This window comes from Musca autumnalis, unplaced genomic scaffold (assembly GCF_047663935.1).
Source record: "Musca autumnalis isolate F117 unplaced genomic scaffold, ASM4766393v1 scaffold_5, whole genome shotgun sequence".
Taxonomy (NCBI): Eukaryota; Metazoa; Arthropoda; class Insecta; order Diptera; family Muscidae; genus Musca; species Musca autumnalis.
In genome coordinates this window covers 151,252,804-151,273,870 of record NW_027412088.1, presented here as the reverse complement: position 1 = coordinate 151,273,870, position 21,067 = coordinate 151,252,804, and positions in this window count along the sequence as shown.

Here is a 21,067-nt window from a genome sequence, read left to right as displayed (position 1 = left end):
GGTTTTTGGAGACTTTGGGCCATTTCTTCAGGAAATATAAGTTTACTCCGGGAAAAAATTGTACCGTTGTAAGAGGGACCATGAAGACAATCTTCTGCAAAAATTTCAAATAGATCCGAGACGATTCCTCAATCTGCACTTTTCCCAAATTTTGTGTGGGAGGTGCTCCAAGGACGGGACCGATATATTCTATACTCCAACCTGATACATGCTTGGATCAACTATTACGATGTGCAAAGCATGGACCAATCCCTGCGAGAGTTATCTTGCGGATTTGCTTTCTTAGTTGGTGTCGTCAGAGTTTCTTATAGCTTTTAGGCCATTATCTCGGGAAGTATGAACTTGCCCTCGAAAAAAAGTATACCCTTGTAAAGGGGGCAGCAAGGAAAACACACTGAAAAAATTTTTAAAAAGATCCGATAGGAGATCCTGTACTGAACTTATTCCGAATTTTTTGTGGGAGGTACCCGAAGTAGTGAAACGACGAAGGAGTGGACCGATATGGCCCATCTTAGAACTTAAAGTAAATTTGGACAAAATATTTCAATACCCAAATTCTGGTTCGAATTGATCCTTTCGAGAGTTATCGTGCGCACCAGCCAGACAGACGGACAGACAGACGGACTGACATGGCTAAATCGACTGAAAATTGTCCGAAACGAATTTCGTCCAAATATACTTGGGGTCTATAAGCATTATTTCAATGAGGCACATATTTGGTCGTATCAAACAGTATGTGCCCTGTTAGCCTAAAGGCTGAGGGTATAAAAATTTGTATACTTCAAGTTTCCTCAAATCTGATTGGTTGCTTTGAATTTGCTGACAATTTTTTTTTTTGCTTTTGGTGCAGCATACTTTTAATTTATCTAACACTTATTCTTAAAACATACATATAACAATGAAAAACGTGTTATCTGATCGATACCAACCAACATATAACTACCGAAACGTTGTAATAACCGGCCTACATCAATCCACTACATCCCACACCACATTTCTAAATTTTTCGCAAAATTAAATATAACATGTAAAAAAGTATCAGTCGGCTTTGCCGACAGAGATATACTCTCAGCCTATGTGAATTGAAACTTTCATCTACGGATATATCGAATGTATTTAGGGTACTTTCAGAATTTCGTAGCCCTATTTGGACATTTGAAGTTGCCGACAAAAATGTGGATTAGGATTAAAGTTCAAAAGTGTTGCAGAGGAAGTACTTGAAGGAATGGACCGTCATAGTCCATTATGGAAGTGATCTTATTTTGGGAGTCATTTCTTTTGGATAGATATCTAGTTATTTCAGTGGGCCATCGTATAATTTTGGACCAGTATGCCAGGAAGCATGGACTTGTATTAAATATTAGGAGATCTAAAGTTTGGACCAAATTGATTGCCGCGTTCAAGAGATATCGTGCATACCATTTTAGTGCCATTTTTTAAATGCAGTGGGAAGGGGAAGTGCCGTAAGTTGTGGAACAGTAATGCCCATCTTCGAACTGAAACTAAAGATATTTTTCCTTAAAATCGGTTCAAGAAAACGGTTCTAGCACTGCAACTAGCAAAGTTTTTATCAGCGAATTAATTTCATTTGATTGACAACTCTATCATCTTTGTAATGGTATCCATATAGGCTTAAACGGTTACTTAAAATCGGTTCAAAAATCTGTTTTATTGTCGGAATATCCGGTTCAAAAATTGAGATAACCGGATTTGTCCTTCATAAAAATTTGTTATTAACGTGTTCTTCATTACAGGAGCTTTTTGTGGTAAATATTTCAGAAGCACCCCAAATGTCTACATAAGCAATAACCAATTGGTAAGTCTACATATCAATAAATAATCAATGTCGAATATACAGAAAAATCAAACATAGTTTTTTTTCTGATCCACGACCGAGTAAACATCAAAAAGGACAATGAAAACGGGACAATATTGATTAGTTGATAGTAAGAGAACCGTACCTAAAATCTTGAGAGCAACATTTTTATAGAATATTTGGATGTTCAAAAATCTCATCTTGTTGTACTTCTACTAAGGTTCATGAAAAAAAGGACGAAAAGGCTATAAAAGTAATTGAGTTAGAAGAATAAATGTTCTACAAAAAGATTCGCCAATCGATTTGACTGAAGACATGTAATCTCAAAACGAAGCTGCAATAACTCCAAAGAGAGACATGAAGCTATTTTACTAAAATTCATCACGCGATATCTCAGAAACTTGACCTATGGCGAAAATTTGCTTTTGGGTTCTTTATATATATTAATCAAGGACTTTCATCTCCAACTGGAATTTTCCACCCCCAAAAATGCTGCTGCACAGTGTTATAAAATATAGAAACATCGTTGAACGCTCCTCGTTACTTGTAAAATAAAACACATTCTCCTCAAAATTGAAATCATCAACGGGAAATCGACATCTGAAATCAAATGATTATATAATGTAATAAATAGGTACATCCATATTTCAAATATATTCATGTTTATGAAAAAGTTATTAATTGTTACCAATATTTAATGCGATTTCTTTCTTGTCCAATAAAATATTTCCATTCACCTTTTTGGATTCAATTATAAAAATTCCAATTATGAAATATATTGCGTTTTGATTTACTAAAAAGCACTATTTCTTTAAGAATACAAAAAATTATTCACTTTACTGACAAGATTGACCCGCACTGAGAGATAGTCCAGAAGAAACTGCCAAAATAAATCAAATTGCCTGGCCGTTTGTGTAGGTAATTTTAGAGCAACCCGATAGTGATAGGGTGAATAGAAATTTGCTACGCCATATAAGAGTCCTTCACACACACAATTTACTATGAGCGATGTTATAGATGTCATACGAAACCGCGAAATCATCCAAAGCTTCGGGCCCACACGGTATCCCAATGTAGTGCTTAAGTAGTGGAATAACCAGGAGTTGAGTATGTATTAGCAAGTGTCCTCAATTTATCGTTAGCCACCCACATTGTGGTCCCGCTACTGAAGCCAGGTTATAATGTAAGCATAGACGAATCGTGCAGGCCGATCACCCTTCTTTCGAAAGTAACGAAGATTCGAGCAATCTATGCGGCGTCAGTGTGATATGCCAATGTTAGCGATACGCAATGGAAGAATATTCAAACATGTCAGAATGCCGCACTGAAGGCTGCAACAGGATTCGTCCCCATGACACCGGTTGAGCGTCCTTATGAGGGACGAATATTTTACCGGTGCATCAAAATACATCGGGAGGTAACGTTATATGGGGGCTATATCGAAACGTGGACCTATACTAAAAAGTTGTTAGGGAAAAATTTGATGGCCCTAAAGTAGACTAAATGCCAAATTTCAGCCATTTCGGTAAGATAATGTGGCTAAAACCTTGAAAATACCGAAAATCGGGGGGTACCGTTCTTTGGGGCTATATCGAAACGTGGAGCTATACTGACATATTTCTGGGGGAAAGTTTGGAATCCCCAAAGAAGATTAAATGCCAAATCTCAGAAATTTCGAAAATCGGGAGGCATTGTTCTGTGAGGACTATATCAAAACGTGGACCTATACTGGCAAATTTCTGGGAGATGGTTGGGAAGCCCCGTTGAATACTAAATGCCAAATTTCAATCACTTCGGCAAGAAAATGTGCCTTCGGTAAGATAATAAAACCTTCAAAATACACATGCAACACTGAAAATGCAAACAACTTCTAGTATGCATTTTTTGAAAGTACATATTTAGACTACAAAAACCCTAGCAGGGTTCTGTCCTGTCAGATCTAGTTCGGATTTTATGGCCTCATCTAAACCGGGCTAAATCTAATCCTTTTTCATTTATCCGGCCTTTATCTCAGAAACGAATAGATATTTGGGCTCGCTGTCTTTAGCAATATTGTAGCCCTAAACGAGAAGAACTTATCTTTTACAAAAAAACATAAGAAAAATCCATCTAAGGCATTAAAATCTATAAAATATAAAAAAATTTACATAATTGCTGAAATTCTGGTCAGTATCGGCTAAACTATTGGCAGTTGAACCAAGTAAACTTTTGCAAAAATCTTCCAAATAAAGTTCTCAACAATTCTTTAGAACATTATGAAACTCTAAAATGCTTAATTCATGTTGTTTCAGCGGTATTTTGCATCATATCTTTTACTACACGTATTTCAAACACAGTTCACAGCAACAATTTATTCTCGCATTTCGGATTTCACTACATTATTGACATTTTTATTAAATCGTCGTTGAAAAATGTACTGAAAATAACGGCATAGAGGAATTTTACAGCAATGACATGTTCTGAAGAGTTGTGTATTATATTTCAGAGAATATGTTTCTAAAAGGAATATTCAGAAAAATTAACGGTTTTGGAGATACGGTGCGAAATGTATTAAAATTGAGGACTTTTTGTATATTTTTTGGAATTTGAGGCAATAAATGTAATTTTTCGAGTTCATTATTTCTCCAAATATTTTATTCTTGTCCTTATCTACAAATTTGCTTCAGAGGTCAGAAGAAGATTCGCATTGATTTCAGAGATATAGCGTCGAATTTCTTTAAAAACTCAATATTTAACCATGTTTAGATGGGGCCATAAAATCCGACCTGGATCTGACACAACAAAACCCAACTAGGACTTCATGTCGTTTGGTTCTGTACTTTCAAAAAATTCTCAGTTCGAATTGTTTGCACAAGATCACCTTAAAAATGTTGCACAGTGATACAGAAAATTGGGAGGTGAAGTTCTATAGGTGGCTACATCAAAACGTGGACATATACTGCTAAATCTCTGGGGTAAAGTTTGCAAGACCCAATGAGTACTAAATGCCAATTTGGCCTTCAACACACCGAAAATTGGGAGGTTGAAACCCTCAGAATACCGAAACTGGGGGGTATATCAAAACGTAGACCTATACTAAATAATTTCTGTTGCTCCAACCTTCAAATTACCGAAAATCGGAATGTACTCTTCTATGGGGGCTATATGAAAATGTGGACCTATACTGATAATTCTCTTCTGGAATATTTTATACCCTAAAAAACAAATGTTATTAATTTTGCTTTGATAATGACGAGGAAAGATTCAAAATAATCGAAAGGGACCGTCCCATGGGGTCTATACAAAGAGGTGGACCGATACCGATAAATTTCTGGTGGAAAGCTTTATATCCCCAATGAAGACTAAATACCAAATATCAACCATTTTGGTGCGATATTGAGGCCACAAACTTCAACATACCGAAAGTCGGGAGGTACCGTTTTAAGGGAACTTTATCAAAACGTGGCCCAATATATCCCATTTTCAACAAGAACCAACCTTAGAGTAATATAGATATATTTACCAAATTATAGAGCTCTATCTTAAATATTGCGAGCTGTATTTCAACAGACAGACGGACAACCAGACGGTTGAACAGACGGACGTCGTTATATCGACTTAGAATTTTAGGGTGATAAAGAATGTATGTATATTAAATAGGATTTTTGAGGAATATTTCGATGTGTTGCATACAGAATGACAAATATAATTGTACCCTCCATATTATGGTGGAGGGTATAAAAATTACACAGATAATTTAATAAAAAGAATTAGCTTGAATTTCTTATCTGTTTCCTCAGCTTCCAGAATATCAATGAATTAATATAGGAATTTAAAACTTAAAAAAAAAACAATTCCTACAAGTCATCCTCCTCCTCTTCTCGCATATCATCATAGGTGACCACATAAATATTAACATTTCAGTACATCATTCTTTGATTGAATCCATTATCTCATCAATTGTAACAACATTTTGCAAAAATCCTTCAACAAATTTCCCCAGATAGTGATGATGACTCCTGCGGAGACAAAAGCCGTTTGCTACGACGAATCAACGTCAACAGCCAACACCATCAACAACAAATCGTTTATACAACAACAGGACATCATTGATGTGAACGGACGAAAGAATGAATGAATTCCGTTTGTGATATTGCAAACAACAACAACAACATCTATACTCTTACAATGCCATACCATGCGATTCAAAGTGATATACAATCACTCACCCAAAGACAATGACAACAATATCAAGTACCACCAACATCAACAACAACAACATTGCCACTACAATCAGGATACAAACATATGTACGAAAGAAAAACATTACTGGTTTGTCTCACTGTGTACGTACACGCTTAAGGATATGTAGAACCACTACGAAGGACATCATGCTATTTCCTCACAGCAGTTCTATACGACACAAATTATCACGTTACACTTGAATGCGTGACGCACATTCCACAACTGTTGGTTGGTTGGCTGGGATAGGACGATGTGAGAAAATAATTTCAACAATTTCACTTGTACCCACAAAATACTCTACCTCTTTTCATTTTACCAATAAGCCAAGAGATGCATTGGATTTTTTTGGTTTTTGTTTTATTCTCCTAAAGATACACAGTGGGTGGGCAAACAACACGGAGGGGGTAAAGAAAAATTCTTAAGGCTCAAAGACGTGAGGCATGTGTTGAGGATCCCCGCCGTAATGTAAGTGTTAGTGAGAGTGCGCACACAAAAGTCAATTTGAACTATCGTCGAACAACAAATTACTACTTTATATTTGGCATAAGAATGGGATTGTATTTCAGTAGTGACGCTGCTAAAGTTTTCGCAATGGAGTTGTAAATAAGAAAATTGTTTCCTATTCTTGAACCCGAATTAAATGCGAAAACCTTTATAATTTTATCAAAGCCTTTCTTATTTTGTGCTTCTCCAACTGATACCAAGTTTGCGATGGTGCTTCGAGTTAAAGGCATGGTCCTTTCTTTCGTCCATTCACCAAACATGACCTGAACATGAGCGTAATCCCATCATAGAATATATCTCTCGGCACATGTTAGCTCACTACCTTTAACGGGTGTTAAAAACAGCTCCGTAGGTGGCACTACGGGGATGCAGTGTCCACTTGAGATGAGAGAGGGACCAAAATAAGTCCTGGGTTTTGCTATGTTAAAGCCGGCCGTTGCTTGGTATCTTTCATCCCGTATGTAACCCACTTAATTTCAAACATTTTTCGATAGGTTCAACGACGATTAAAATCGTTTTGGATTTTTTCCCAAAGGTCCTAATTACAAAAATACATAGATGTTTTTTTTTCGTAGGCAAGTCCACATTTTCTGAGGTCTTCCCTTGATGATGATTCCAATAATAATGAAAGTTCCAAAAGTGATATTCTTGTACACATTCACATTTACGTGTGACATTATTGCGAAAATGTTCAATAAGGCAATTCGTGTTGAAAAATTCCATCACCGTAGAGTCAAATTCCGTAAACTTTTGGAACAACCTGCGCACCTTTTTACTGCACCCTTCACAATATGCCGACATTTACAAGCGAAACTGGCTTGAATCTTTTTGAAACTGTGAATGCTCAGCATGGAATCTTTTTGTTCTCAATTTTTATGGTGTCGATGATGCTGTGATACTGATGCTGATGACTATGATGATGAAGACCTGAATGATGGCGTGCCATGGGCTGAACTGATGCTGGTGTTGCTGCTCCTGCCACTACTACTGCTTGATGCTGATATCAAATAAAACGACAGAGTTTGTTTCGAAAGTGAATTTGTATTAATCGGAATTGGCCCAAAAGGGTTGGGCAATGGAATGCAGTTGTCTGCAAGTAGTGTATGTCCTTGTGCGTAAAGGACATTCATGAATGTACGTGTGCTTTTGTAATTGGCAAACCATTCACAATTTTCATTATCACATTGATTTGTCTCAATGTGCCATTTATCGCAGTAGGTGTTTGTCTTTCAACCACTGTCACAATGTCTGTCCATCTGTGTGTATGGGCATGATGCGATTGTGTTGATTGTTGCTCCCATTGCTGGCAGAGACGGTCAAACATCAGGCATGTTGCTCGTATTTATTGTTTGAGTAGCAGTTAAGATGTCAATGCTACCTACTGGAACCCAACACTTCAAACACACTGCTGCCTCTCTCTCTTGTAGGCCATATTGTTCGGAGGTAGAGTGTACTCGTATATCATGACCGGGTAATTCATTATTGTTGTTATTGCCTACCTACCGCCGTGACGGGCTGCTGTGTTATGTTGTTCTTCATTCAATGTGATTTTTCATTTCCTACTCTACAGCCTATAGCTTTTCGTGTTTAATTGCATTTTCCAAACGAGGCTCATTGTCAGATGATAGTGATATTTGATGTTGCCACCCTGAGGTTGGTTGCTCTCTCACAGTGTACTGTAGGCTGATGTTGTTGTTTTTGGTTGAATGGTTGGTTGCTTGGTTGGCGTTGACAATGGCGGCGATAACTTTATGATAATAAACGGGAAAAAATACTTAAGGCTTCACACTTCACTCGTCCGTTCGCACACCCATACACACACGCACTAACTTACTAGGAAATCAAAAAGGCACTACATCTCCAAATGATGGCGAAGTGACAACGACAATGATATAGCCTGAAAGGCGTCATATAATTATGTCCCATGATGTGGCAAGAAGCAACAAACCGGCATGCATCATTGTCTAGTAGAGTAGCTGGCCCGATAATGGTGAATTACGGTTACGTTACTGTTACTCCCTTGCAGTGAAAAGTAATGTCATAAATATCATTGATGACTGCAGTAACACACTCACACACACAACAAATAAAAGTTACATCAACATAGCTGAACAAAAGTTGTTGGAGAAGATGAAGGCAAAAAGAATGGGAGGAATTCTACCCATGAAGTTAATGATACTAAACAATGAGATTTATGATAATGTTCACCTAGATTTCATTTTATTCTGTCCGGTAGGCGAAACAAGGGAAATTAGTCAAAGCTCTTTGTTGGGCCAGCGGAAGAGTTTATTTTTGGAAAATAGGACAAATTAAGGAACTTTTTTCGAAGGATTGAATGTTTTCGGTAATTGAGAGAACTGGGGCCTAATTCTCGCATACGTGATCGAGTTATTTCGATCGATATTTTCAGTATTTGGATTACGGCATCCATTTACGATTCCACTTTCGAATCTTGCGAGTTTTTGCCCGCCACACATTTGCTGTCGAAATTATTATTTTTGTGGCAAAAAAGAACTTTAATGGGACATTTTGCAATAAAACTAATCAAAATCGCATACTAATGACTTTTTCCTATAAAATGAGTAAAAAAACTATACAAAAAGGGACTGTTTCATAAAAATTAAAAATATATTTTCCAATGCCAGAATGCGATTATTATATTTTTATATACTGGAATTTATTTCGGGTCACTATTATTTTTAATTATTCAAATTTTCTATTATTTTATAGAATTTTCATGTTTTCATTTCATTTTACGAGAAACTTGCAGCACAACAACTTGTTTGCTTGTAATATTTTGTGTTTACCATATGTTTTACCGTTCGATAACCGTATGTATCGATAACTTTTTTAAATAATTTCGATCGTATAAGGGAATCCAAAAATTTCGATCGTTCGTAATTTGTCTTCGAACAAAAACTCGATCGATAACTGATGCGAGAATTAGGCCCCTGGACTTATGCTATGGTTCAGAGCCAAGTGCGAATTGAGGTGTTTGAATCATCCTTTTTCATAGTTGGGCTAAAAGCTGTCGCGTTTACCTTGGCATTGGCGTTATATTAGTGGGATGGATGGGGATTGCCTCCGAGTACAGTATCTTCAATGTATCTCTTCCATATCTGGGCGACTGTGTCCATCTGAATACCTTGAAAACATGGTCTTCTATGGGCAGAAGACCTCTTCTATAGACAACAAAACACCTGCTGATTTCTTTTAAAGATAGCATAGGCTTTCTTAATGCCTTCTCTAGACATTACAGGGCCTTTTGATACCTTCTATAGACTACAGAAGATCTCTTGTGATATTCCATAAACACCAGAAGACCTCTTGATGTCTTCTAGAGATAAGAGAAGATCTCTTTATGTCCTCAATAGACAACAGAAGACTCTTTGGACCTTTTATAGACAACAGTAGACTTCTTGAGGCCTTTCTATACAACCGAAAGCCCCTTGAGACCTTCTATAGTTTACAGAAAATCTCTTGTCATTTTTCATAAACAACAAATAAGTCAGGTCTTCCTTGGGCAATAGAAGATATCTTTGAGTATTCTTAAACCCCTTGTGAAGACTTTAGAGGTGAGGTGATGTTTTCTAGAGACAAGAGAATATCTCTTTTTGTCTTCTATATACAACAGATGACTTCTTGATGCCCTTCATATTCAATAGAAGTCCTCTTGATAGACTACAGATCACCGACGTAGCCAGGGGGGGGCCCGGGCCTCCCCCGAAATGATTTTAGTTCCCATAGGATATTAGCTTGTGTTACACATTTTTAAATTTTTGATTAAAATTTTAAACTGTTTTAAATTGTTAAAGTAGTTGCAAGCATTACAGAGAATTATTTAACTAAATTGGTATACTTATTGTTCAACATATTTGAAAATATAAAAATAATGAAGGTGTTGTTTAAGCGTTTAATCGGAATTTTAGGCTGATTGTAAGTGTTACTGAGTTCAGAACAATACGTTTATTTGTATTTATTGAACGTTTGTAACATATTACGGCCAATACTTTGGCTTATAAACAGCATCCAGAAAAAACATTTTTGCGATATTTTGGTTTTGAAATTTTTTATAAGAGCAATTCAACAATAAAAGGTAAAACCTTTGCTTAATCTTTAAAGTTTTAAGTGTTTGCATATTTTTTCTAACACGTTTTTATAATGAACTATTTTGAAATTCATAACAAGTACAAATTCTTTATTATGTTTGAAATTTGCAATAAAAAAACTATGTATATCAAGCATTTGACAAAAGGATTTTTCTGCCGAATTTTTATGTTTTGTTCGACCTTTCGAATGTTAATAAAATCAAGCTTTTTGAGCTTGAGGTCAATGTTTATATTTTACTAGCTGAACCCGGTGCGCTTCGCTACCCCGAATAAAGTAAAATATATTTTGACAAATTTATTTGTAGGCAAATTTTCTCACTCATTTCATTAAAATCGGGTATATAAAGCGTGTTTGGTGCATCAAATACATGAAATCGGACGAAAATATATATGGGAGCTATATCGAAATCTGAACCGATTTCAATATAATTTGAAAAATTTATTTCTAGACCCAATTCCGTCACACATTCCAAATTTCATTGAAATTGGACATACATAGCGTGTTTAATGCATAAAATACATGAAATGGGCGCTATATCCAAATCTGAACCGATTTCAATATAATTTAGCAGATTTATTTCTAGACCAAATTCTTGCACACATCCAAAATTTGGAGACATTATTTGTTACCATTCTATAGATATTTGCATAAAAAATCAAAATTTTTTGGAGGTACCTCCGATTCTGATGCTATATCTCCGGATCAACGCGGAATTTCAGAAATTTTTACAGCCTATGGTTCTTTTAGGCCATGTAGTGATATACATACTCTGAAGATTTCAGGAAGATCGGTTTAGCGGTTTTAAGCCCATAAACTTCAAACAAGCAAACGTACAAACATTTTTCTACTTTATATATATTGATTTATTTTTTATTTATTTTTTTCAACTAATAAATTACAACAACAATAATGGAATTAAGCCAGACTATTTTGAAAAAACAATATTGATTTATATTGAAATAAATGTATCTCCAATATTGAAATAAATGTATTTCCAATATTTCAAAATTATAATGAATTTCATCTTCATGGATTTTTCTGTCGATTACTCTTTGAATAAAACCAGAAGAAACCGTCATATAAACCCACAGCAATTGTATTTTGGGAAGTACTTTCAATGGATGCACATTTCTAGAAATGTTAATTTTTCCTCCTTCGGTAAAGGACCTTGTGACGACAAACGAAATCTAAAAACTGATCGGAAACAGGTTCTTATTTGTCAAAATCTTAAGAAGTACCACTCGACTTTGCGGATAGGAATATACGCTGAGCCAGTGTGAATTGCAAATTTCATGTATAGACAGATCGAATAGCGGCTACACAGCCAAAATCCTTACACCCAAAAACTATGCATTAGGAGATTTTCAGAAATTTTTAGCCTTTTTTGGACGAATGAACTTGCAAACAAAATATGGATTTGTGTCATTGATCACAAGTTTTGCGGAGGAGGTATGGAGAAATGGACCGGACCGACATAGTTCATTTTGGTAATAGATCTTATTTTGGGAGTCATTCCTTTTATAACATATTGCGCCCACCAGTCATTTCAGTTCGTCACAGTATAATTTTCACCTTTTGACACTTATGTCAGAAAATATGGACTTGCCCACGAAAAACATAATACCGCTCTAACCGCAAGGAATGCCTTCACTACAAATTTCTAAAGATCCTCAAATAGACCTTAAACTGCACTTAAACAACTATTTTGAAGGTTTGTGAGGGAGGTACCCCAGTATGGCGCATTTTCGAGCAAAAACTAAGTTTGGAAAAAATATTTCTAAATCCAAAGTTTGGACCGAATCTGTTGCTCCGTTCCAGAAAACTCGCGCATACCACTTTAGCTAAAATTCTTGAAATTTGGGGGGAAAATACCAGAAGAAGTAGACCGAAAAGCACCATCTTCGAATTTTGTATATATAATGCTCGCTGAAATATTGCGATAAGATTGCCTTAGGTGTTCTTTACAGCTTTCGGGCCATTTTCTCTGGAAGTATAGACTTGCCTCTGAAAAACTTGTACGGTAGTAATAGGGGCCCCGAGAACACTTGTTGCAAAAAAGCAAAGCGTTTCCAGAGAGTTTTTTTATTTATTAATTTATTTATTTCATATTTTTACTTATAACTAAATTATTAGAATAAAGGAGGTGAAGCCATGACCATTGAGGTCTTAAGCATACACAGCTTATCCGGAGAGATCTTAAACTGCACTTCGCTGAAAATTTTTGAAATACTCTGCGGAAGTTTACCGAAAGAGTAGATCGATATGGCCCATCTTCGAAGCTGATCAAAATATCACGAAGGCCAAACTTTGGACAGAATTGGTTGATCTGTTTGAGAATTATCGTGCTCTCCAGGTGGCTACCCAGACGAACGGACATAGCTAAGTCGACTCCAAGTTTTCTGGCCCTAAAGCCATTATTTCGATGAAGCACATTTTGGCTTAGGGATTTTTGCTAAAAGAATGTATACATGTATAGACCTTGGATTGGGCGACATAATTTCATTTTAAAAGATGTTAAGACTGAATTCCAGAGTTTCCCTTTTTCCTGATCAATTTATGAGAAGATCCAGAATTTCTATAAGTGAAGTCCGACGATTGGACGCTAAAATTAGTCTATTGACAGATGCATGATATGGCGACAGAATTTGTCATTTACATAACCGCGATTAGGTGCTAGAATTTCTTGATGGATAGACTAACTATTGCTCAGCATTAGTTCTCGGCATTCAGAAATTCTTTGTGATAAGTAGGCATCGGATTTTTGCATATTTTTGAAAATTATAATGTTAAGATTTTTGAAAAATTAAATGTTATGATATTTCTAAGGTTTTCCGTTGTATTCGCTTACCGAAGTGATATCACTGAATTTCATAACATTCACTGTAGTTGTGAATTATTTAATAGATGATACGCCCAAAAATATATGGGATTATTAATATATTCATTGTTTTGACCATATATTAACTGTGACATATTGCCAAAAAAGTTCTAAAAACAAGATAAAATTGACCAAGAAGTCTTATTAAAAATAGCATTTGAATTAAAAAATGGTAATGAAAATTATTTCATCAGTAGAATAAGTCTAAAATAAGGTTTACATCTTTGCTAAATAAGACATTTTCGCTAACATGAACTTTCAAAATTTTGGTCAGGTGGGCCCCCCCGAAATGAAATCCTGGCTACGTCCCTGCTACAGATGATCTCATCTGATTTTTCATAACCCATAAATGACCCTTGAGGACTTTCGTAGACAATAGACAAACCGCTTAAACTTTCTAAAGACAACAGAAGACTTCTTGAGGCCTTCTATAGACAACAGAATAGCTCTTGGTTCCTTCTTTAGTCAATAGAAGACTTCTTAATGACCCCTTAAGATTTCTTGGTGCCTTCTTAAGCAATGGAAGACTTCTTGCTTCCTTGTAAAGACAACAAAGTGTCTTTTGAAACCGTATATAGACAACATATGACCTCTTGAGGTCTTCTATAGACACCACAAGACCTCTTGAAAACTTCTAAAGACAACAGAAAACCTGTTTAGGCCTTCTTAAGCGAACAAAATACCTCTAGAGGTCTTCTATAGACAACAGAAGACCTTTTATAGGCAACATAAGGCCTGCTTTAAGCAACATAAGACTTCTTGACGTATTTTTAAGACAACAGACGACCTCTTGTGACCCTCCATAAATAACAGACGACTTCTTGAGGGGTTCTTTAAACAACAAAAACCTTCAGGCCGTCTTAAGATAACAGAAGACTTCAAGCAACCTTCTTAGAAACTCCGTAGACCTTCTATAGAGAACATACGACTTCTTCGGGTATTTTATAGGCAACTGAAAACCTCTTGCTTTTTATGACTTAGTGATGGTTTCTGCAGAAAAAAAGACCTCTTGAGGTCTTTGCATATTTTCTTGTATGGCGATACCTGTAGTGGTTACCGACAAAAATCGGTAAAATAAAAACGCAATATTATGAATGAAAAGTATGAATAAAAGTTGTGAACACTATTGCTATCGGTAGGCCATAGCGACAACTTTATTTTAGAAATTATTAAGCATTTCAATTTTATCGATTTTTGTCGGTTACCAAAAAATGCGTTAGAGAATCCCACTACAGATAATCAATATTTTCTGCTGTAATTAAAGCTGCTTGGGTTTGTTTTTTATTCTTTTCTAAGTGAAATTGCCTACAGTTACCTATTGGCATTCGAAAAGCTGAGGCGTTCACTAGTGATAATGACAAAACCGTGAACTGTTTTTGTCATTCACACTACCTTGAATTCGACTATTTTCCATTCCACACTTGACTGCTTCACCAAACCATTCCATGCATGAGTCACTAGAGTCTATCTCAAAACAGATAGATCTACATTGGGCAGAATAGTGTTATGAATAGGAAAGTTACTCTTTGAAGCCACTTCTGGAGCGCCTTTTCCTCAGTAAGCTATAATCAGTACAACTCAGTAATTTGTAATTTTTCTAGAGCTTAGTTTTCTGCATCGTGGCGACCAAGATTTTCTTCCGACTTACTGCTACACTCACACACAATGGGCCTTGGGTTCAGCTGACTCGAAAGTCCTCTTTATGTATTAACCACCACAACTTAATAGCTCTCAAAAAGTATTCCCAACGCTTAAACCCAGAGGTGTAAGTTGGCAGATTTAGAACAGTATTTTGTCCCGACCGTGTGGCTAACTACCTGCAATAGTAAGCTCCCAATCAGCATCAATTTCTTAAGTAATTTATTGACCTGGAGTACGAGTGAAATAAGGACACTTCCCCCTAGCATTACTGGATGGTTGTTCAGTAGGACTGCAGAATGTTAGTTACTGTATTATGAACGGGTCACGTTAAATGCGTATAATGGTAATAAGTTTCGACTCATTGAGAAAACAAGTCTTTAATTTCTTTTTAAAAGCTCGAAGTCGTCACTTAGTTTGTCCAAGGTCTGCAAATCGCACCGGCAAACGTAGTGGCGACATTCGAGGCGTAGACAATCGAAGATTCGGTCGAGTTGATATACTGGTAGTAGGGTGGGGTGTTGTTTCGCCATGGTCAACATTGCAGGATAAAATCCTTCATCTTTGCGCTAGAGGTCGCTTCCCTGTAAAAGTGCTCCAAGACACAATATAGTTCTCCTTCACCCTGTACCACTTCGTGGACATATGCACACAATTTTTGGTGAAGAAGTTTTGTGACCACTGGCAACCTTACATGTCAAATTATAGCTAGTTCGGTCAACAAATGTAGTTAAAATTCTCCAAATAATTATATAAGTTTTGAAGGAGTGACCCATATCCAAAAATTTAGATCATTCTAGCACCGTAGGATTGTGTGTCATTATGTGAGGAAGCATGAATTCGCCCACGAAAAAAAGTTATAACATTTCAATCAAAATCACAAAAAATACCATCGATGAGAATTTCAAAACCAAGTTAGAACGGCCTGTTTGAAAGACATTTTACGATGTGAACAGTTTCTGCCAAAACATATACTCAATTCGTAAGTTTATCATATTTATACCCTATACCACTATGGGGGAGGGTATTATATGTTGGTTTTGCCCAAAAAGTTTGTAACACATCGAAATAATAGTCGTAGACCCATACATATACATAACAAAATGAATATCTTGACGAGCTGAGTCCATCTGGCGTCACCAAAATTTTACTGTTGATGGGGGTCCCGGAGGGGGAGAAATCTATTTTTGGTGATGGTCGGATAATATTTAGGGGTCGGAATGGGCAATAAAAATAAACTTGCTTGGAGAAAAAGTCATCTTTTTTTGACAAAGCGAATATCGTAGCTTCTATAAAGGGTATACCAAAAGCAAAACCTGACAATGAAAGTAGAAAATATCACCATTCTAACGATAGGCGACTTTAATTATAATGACGAATATCACAGCTTTGGTTGGGGACCTCCCAAAACCAAAACCTGACTATGAAAGTAGAAAATCCCCTATTTACAATGAGGCAAAGTAGATTGACGTAGATGGCCAAATATGGGAGATACCGCAATAGTCAAATATACGTCTCATTTTATTTTTTTTAGATCGTCACCAAATTACTACTACTAATTTTGGCGATGGCCGGATAATATTTAAGGGTCGGAATGGGCAAAAAACATATTTGGGGAAAAAATCAACGCTTTATTCCAAAGCGTATATCTCAGCCTCTGTAAGGGGTATAGCAAAAGCAAAACCTGGTAATGAAAGTAGAAAATATCACCTTTCTAACCATAAAGTAGGTTGTCGAAGGTGTTCAAACAACGAATATATCGCAGCAGTCGCTAATGAAACCCAACTTTTAATTTTTGCGGTTTTAATTATAATGACGAATATCACAGCTTCCCAGCAAAATTTGAAGGAAGGGGTTCCACGCGATGACGTGATTTCATGGCTTCTTTTGCACTGGTTCAAATGAAGTCGTGGAAGATCCGATGTTTTCATCAGCAATTAGGCCCATGAAAAGGAAGTAGTGAAAGATCCGATCTTTTCATCAGCACTTGAACCCATTCCATAGATCCAATAGAGATGGATTTTGTGTTTTTATTTATACACATTTTCTAAATATATATGATTAATTATTTACAATAGGCTTGATGTTATCGGAGACGTTGTTAAAACTTTCGTCGTAGTGATAATGTCATTGCAAAGGGTTGGTGAAAATGACATGCCAAAGCATTGGAGGAAATGACATGCCAAAGCATTGGTAAAGATGACATGTCAAAGCATTGGTGTAAATGACATGCTTTGGATCCAAAAATGAATAGCATCTTTTGTGGTCCACGCTCATATAAAATTCATCGATGAAGATGCTAAAAAGATGGCATGCCAGATCACTTTCACCCATGATTGAATGACATCTTTGGCATCGAACATTTTGCTGGGTTTGGTTGGGGACCTTCCAAAAGCAAAGCATGACTATGAAAGTAGACAAATAAAAAAGTGTCAGTCGAATTTGCCGAGAGATATATACCCTCAGCCAATGTGGAGTGAAACTTTCTCATACGTATAGATCGAATGTATATAAGCTCTCTTCAGAATTTTGTGGCACTTTTTTTGACATTTGAACTTGCAGACAAAAATGTGGATTAGGAATTAACTGCACTAAGACACAAATTTTGAACTTTTGTGGGGAAGGTACCCTTAGGGAGGACCGATATAGGCCATTTTAGAAGTTAAACTAAATTTTGACAAAATATTAGGAGATCCAGAGTTTGGACCAAATTGGTTGCCCCATTCAAGTGATATCGTCCTGGCATTTTAGTGAAATTCTATAAATATTGGGGAGAAGTGCCGGAAGTTGTGGACCGGTATTGCCCCATGAAACTAAGTTTGGATATGATATGACGAAGACCAAATGTTGGACCAAATCGGTTGAACAGTTCGAGAGTTATAGTGCTCTCCGACCGCCACATATGGTGACATAGGGGTTTTTTACAATTTTCGGGCTGTTTTTCCAAGAAATATGGACTCGCCCCTGAAAAAAAGTTTATCGTCTAATGGAGGTAGCAAATGCAAATCGCTTCAACAAAAATCAAAGTGATTCGAGAGCAGGTCTTAAAGTGAACTAATCCGAATTTTTGTGTGAGAGGTACCAGAAGGATATAGTCCATATTCGAACCTGATCTGTATCTGGTTGATATATTAGGATGTGCAAAGTATGGATTACATCGGTCACTCCCTTCAAGAGTTATCGTGCGCACAATTTTTCCGCACATTTTAACTTTTATGGGGGAGGTACCTAAAGGAATTGACCGATATGGCGTATCTTCGAATTTAAACTATGTTTGGACAAAATATTAATTTTGGACAAAAACTTACTTCCTTCAACTTTTGTGGGGGAGGTACCGGAAGGAGTGGACCGATATAGCCATCTTCGAACTTAAACTAAGTTTGGACAAAATCGGTTGATCCATTCGAGAGTTATCGTGCGCTCCAGCCAGACAAACGGACGGACATTGCTAAATCTACTCCAAATTGTCTGAAACACATTTCGTCCAAACATACTTGGGGTCTAAAACCATTATTTCGATGAGGCACATTTTGCCCGTATGAAAGTGTATGCATAAATACTGAGGGTATAAAAATCCCATCGTTTCAATGAGACAAAGTAGGTTAGCGTAGGTGGCCAAATAATAAACAAATAATAATAAATCAAATTTTTTCCATTTTTTTTATTCACGCTAAAGCCAGTAAATGTGATCAGATCGTCAGAAAAATTTTGCTGGGTTAATGTGGTGATGGTGATGGTTGCATAAAAGGCAAGGTTTTATTTCAAACCGAATATCTCTCTTCTGTAAGAGGTTTATCAAAAGCAAAACCTGGTAAGAAAGTAGAAAATATCACCTTTACAAACGATGTAAAGTAGGCTGTCGTAGATTGTCAAACAACAAAGATATCGCAATAGGTGGTAATGCATCCATTTTTCTTTTTTTTGTGCAATCACACTACAGGTCTGAATTTTAATCGTATCCTCACGAAATTTTGGGGGTTGATGGGGTTTCCAAGAGAAAGAAGACTATTGATGTTGGTGATGGTCGGATAATATTCAAAACTCGGAATGACCAAAAAGCTTATGTGGAAAAAATTCAAAGTTTTATTCTTATGCGAATATCTCCACGTTTTCCAAAAGGAAAGCTTGTCAATGGAAGAGGAAGATATCACCTTTATTAGGATGCAAAATAGGTTGACGCACATCCCACTTTCCCATATTTTTATTTGAACTGAACTGAAGGCCATCTCAGGTTTGGTTGGATGAAGACATTCTGAGCTTTGAAATGGACCCAATTGCGTTACCAAATTTGGTGAAATGCTTGTGATGTTGAAAAGGATGCTGGGATATCCCAATTTCCAATTTATTGAATTTTATTTCCATGTCACATAATTCTCCTTATCTTGGACATATTCCAAGAAAAGAGCTTGATAATGAAACTAAACAATCTGAGATTTAAATTAATAATTTTATTTTTTTTTTTAAGTTTTTACTTTAATGACAAATAAAAATGCTAAACAAGAAGATCAGTACCAAGTAGATATCGACACTAGTCTATATCTATAAAAGAGGAAAATGTTTGTACGTTTGTTTGTAATTTATGGAGTCGAAAACCACTGAACAGATCTCCTGAAAACTTGAGGGTATATTGCAACATCGCACAGTGTTGCCGCTTCCATACAAATGTGGACAAAAATAGAAGGCGTTGACCTAGGTTGATGAATTTTTGCACAAGTACTTATGAGGGCACAGGAATGAAAAATATCAACTTTGGTCCATATCGGTTCAGATATCCGTGATGGTAGGGACCGGAGGCATTACGGATAATCGATTTTCTCGGATAATGGAGGCAATGCTTTTTGCAGTTTTTGAACATATTTTTAGGTAAAAATGGCATAATATTGTACAATAATATGAAAATCTGCAAATTTTAATAAATTTGTTACGGTAATCCGCCATATTTTAGAAGGATACATAATATCATCATCATCAGATTCATCTGAATTGAGTTTGTCCCATGGTTTTTGTGATACCGTAAATACACAAATTGTGTAATACGGGAGAATTTCCAGTTATCGTTTGTTTACCTTTTGTTTGCTTAATCAAATTAATTGGAAAATGTGTTTTCACTCCCTGGTAATGAAGTTTATAACGAAAATAGAAGAAATGCAAAAAAGTCCAACATTTCTTTCCTATCAGGGATAATGGAGGTTCCCGGATAATCGATTCACGGATAATCGAGGTTCAACTGTATATATTTCCCCGATTTTGCTATAAATCGCTCAATTTTTGATGAATAATCTTCAAATTTAACATGGGAAGTTTCCCCAGTCCCCTGTTCAGTTCTACCGATTATGATTTGATTTCGCAAAAGTCGGTATTTAGATATAGCCTCCATATATATCTTTGACCGATTTTGCTATAAATCGGTCAATTTTTTAAAAATAACCTTCAAATTTAACATGGAATGTTTTCTTATGCCTGTGCCCTCATAAGTACTTGTATAAACATTCATCAACCCAGGTCAACGGTAAAACTGAACAGGGGCCTGAGGAATCCCATATTAAATGTGAAGACTCTTCATCAAAAAATTGAGCGAATTCTAGAAAAATGGGGGGAAGATATATATGGGAGCTATATCCAAATCTGAGCCGATTTTTACGAAAATCGGTGAATCTATTCAGGGGCCTAAGAAACTATCACATATAAAATTCCAAGGCTATTCGATTAAAATTGACCGAGCTATACCAAAATCGGGGATAGATATATATGGGGGCTATATCCAAATCTGAACCGATTTTTGTGAAAATCGGTGTAGCTATTCATGGGCCTAAGAATATAACACATACCAAATTTGAAGGCTATTCGATTAAAATTGAACGAGTTGTAGCAAAATCGGGAAAAGATATATATGGGGG